Below are 3,152 nucleotides of genomic sequence, written 5' to 3' on the forward strand. Positions count from 1 at the left end.
ACGCCCGAGGAGGCTCCCGGCACCTCGGCTACGCGTTTTCGGCGGCCCGCTGAGCTTCCAGAAGACCTCCAGCCGGTTCTCCCGGTGCTTTCCTCCTCACGTTTTAAGCCGGCCGAGGCTCCCGGCACCCCGGCCAAGCGTTTCCCACGGCCCGCTGAGCTTCCAGGGGACCTCCGGCCGGTTCTCCGCGCGCTTTCCTCCTCACTTTTAAGCCGGCCGAGGCTTCCGGCACCCCGGCCAAGCGTTTCCCACGTCCCGCTGAGCTTCCAGGGGACCTCCGGCCGGTTCTCCGCGCGCTTTCCTCCTCACATTTTAAGCCGGCCGAGGCTCCAGGCACCCCGGCTAAGCTTTCTCCACGGCCCGCTGAGCTTCCAGGGGACCTCCGGCCGGTTCTCCGCGCGCTTTCCTCCTCACTTTTAAGCCGGCCGAGGCTTCCGGCACCCCGGCCAAGCCTTTCCCACGGCCCGCTGAGCTTCCAGGGGACATCCAGCCGGTTCTCCGCGCGCCCCCCTCCTAACTCGACGCCCGAGGAGGCTCCAGGCACCCCGGCCGAGCCTTTTCGGCGGCCCGCTGATCTCCCGGAGGTCGCAACGGGGAATTGCCTCCCTCTCGCGGACACGGCGCGTAAATGCACCGCCTCTCGCACTTTGCGCACACTCACTCGCATCGCTACGCCTCCCGTGGCACTTTAAGCGACCGGGACCACCGCGAGCGCGGGCGATGACTAAGAGGCTCCCCGGCCGGCCTCGCGGAGCTCCGACGCTCCCCCGCGGGACTTCCGGCGGCCGGCCGGAGCCTCGGCACGGCTGCCGCACTCCCTAATAACACCCCGCGGACCCCCGCGAGCCGAACGCTCGCTGCCGCGGGCGACCCGTGCCAAGGCGGACGCGTGACGGCGCGGGAGCCCTCGGCACTATATCACGGTCACGTATGTAGTCAAATCGTGTAAAATCACCGTTAGTTTATTCATAATATAGGTAATAATTAAATAAATATTAACATCGCGTATATCATTAATAAACACATGTATGTATTTATTTAATAATTAAATAAATATTAACATCGCGTATAATCATGCGCAATACTTCGTGGCCGACCGGGGAACCGGCGAAGGCGGACGCATCGCGGCGCGAGAGCCGTTGGCACTTTGGAAAAATAAATAAATAAATAAATAAATAAATAATAATTCGCCGACCGGGCTCCGGGGGGAGAGGCCGATTTTTGGCCGTTCGTGGCCGACCGGGGAACCGGCGAAGGCGGACGCATCGCGGCGCGAGAGCCGTTGGCACTTTGGAAAAATAAATAAATAAATAAATAAATAATTCGCCGACCGGGCTCCGGGGCAAGAGGCCGAATTTTCGCTCGTTCGGGCCGACCGGGGAACCGGCGAAGGCGGACGCAGCGCGGCGCGAGAGCCGTTGGCACTTTGAAAAAAAAAAAAAAAAAAAAAATTCGCCCACCGGGCTCCGGGGGAAGAGGCCGGCTTTTCGCCGTTCGCGGCCGACCGGGGAACCGGCGAAAGCGGACGCGCTCTCTAACGAGCCCCGCCGGCCGGAGGAAGTGCGCCCTCTGGCGGACACGCCGTTGTAAATGAATGGGGTTTGGCACTTAGTGCATTTTTCGCCCAAGTCGAAGCGCGCTCCGGGCGAGGAGGCCGGATTCTCGCCACCCGTGGCCGGCCGGGGAACCGGCCAAGGCGGACGCGCTCTCTAACGAGCCCCGCCGGCCGGAGGAAGTGCGCCCTCTGGCGGACACGCCGTTGTAAATGAATGGGGTTTGGCACTTGGTGCATTTTTCGCCCAAGTCGAAGCGCGCTCCGGGCGAGGAGGCCGGATTCTCGCCACCCGTGGCCGGCCGGGGAACCGGCGAAGGCGGATAGGCTTTCACGGAGGATCCGCCGGCTGGTCCGCGGGCCGATTAGGGTCCCGCGAGTGAGCGGTGGCGGTCCGGAATCCAGGCCGGCCAGGAGGCACCGCCAGGCGGATAGGCTTTCACGGAGGAGCCGCCGGCTGGTCCGCGGGCCGTTTAGGGTCCCGCGAGTGAGCGGTGGCGGTCCGGAATCCAGGCCGGCCAGGAGGCACCGCCAGGCGGATAGGCTTTCACGGAGGACCCGCCGGCTGGTCCGCGGGCCGTTTAGGGTCCCGCGAGTGAGCGGTCGCGGTCCGGAATCCAGGCCGGCCAGGAGGCACCGCCAGGCGGATAGGCTTTCACGGAGGACCCGCCGGCTGGTCCGCGGGCCGTTTAGGCTCCCGTAAGTTAGCGGTCGCGGTCCGGAATACAGGCCGTCCAGGAGGCACTGCCAGGCGGATACACTCTCTAACGAGCCCCGCCGGCTGGTCCGCCGGGGGAAGTGCGCCCTCTGGCGGACACGCCGTTGTAAATGAATGGGGTTTGGCACTTAGTGCATTTTTCGACCAGCGGCAACGCAGGCTGACGGGCGGCCGCTTCCACGGGCCGGTACTACTCTACGGAGGCGCTAGCCGCCTCCGGTGGGGGCCGTGTGATCTCGCTGGATGCCCGAGGACCTTCCGCGAGGCCCGGCCGCAGCTTTTACGCGCGCCCGGTCCTATTACCTGGTGGAAGCTGGAGGCCGGGGCTCCGCAGCTCGCCGCCCGGGGACCTTCCGCGAGGCCCGGCCGCAGCTTTTACGCACCACCGCTGCTATTCTCTGGCTCCGGCTTCGTCCCGGAGGGTGCTTGGGGAACGGCGGCGCACACCGCGAACGGCCGGTGGCGGTCGGCTGGTGGCGGTCGGCTGGTGGCTGTCGGCTGGTGGCGGTCGGGGGTGGCGCTTGGGGATGGCGCTTGGGGATGGTGGCTGTCGGCTGGTGGCGGTCGGCTGGTGGCGGTCGGCTGGTGGCGGTCGGCTGGTGGCGGTCGGGGGTGGCGCTTGGGGATGGCGCTTGGGGATGGTGGCTGTCGGCTGGTGGCGGTCGGCTGGTGGCGGTCGGGGGGTGGCGGTCGGGGATGGCGCTTGGGGATGGTGGCTGTCGCCTTGTGGCGGTCGGCTGGTGGCGGTCGCCTTGTGGCGGTCGCCTTGTGGCGGTCGGGGATGGCGCTTGGGGATGGTGGCTGTCGCCTTGTGGCGGTCGGCTGGTGGCGGTCGCCTTGTGGCGGTCGCCTTGTGGCGGTCGGGGATGGCGCTTGGGGATG

This window comes from Syngnathus scovelli, unplaced genomic scaffold (assembly GCF_024217435.2).
Source record: "Syngnathus scovelli strain Florida unplaced genomic scaffold, RoL_Ssco_1.2 HiC_scaffold_49, whole genome shotgun sequence".
Lineage (NCBI taxonomy): Eukaryota > Metazoa > Chordata > Actinopteri > Syngnathiformes > Syngnathidae > Syngnathus > Syngnathus scovelli.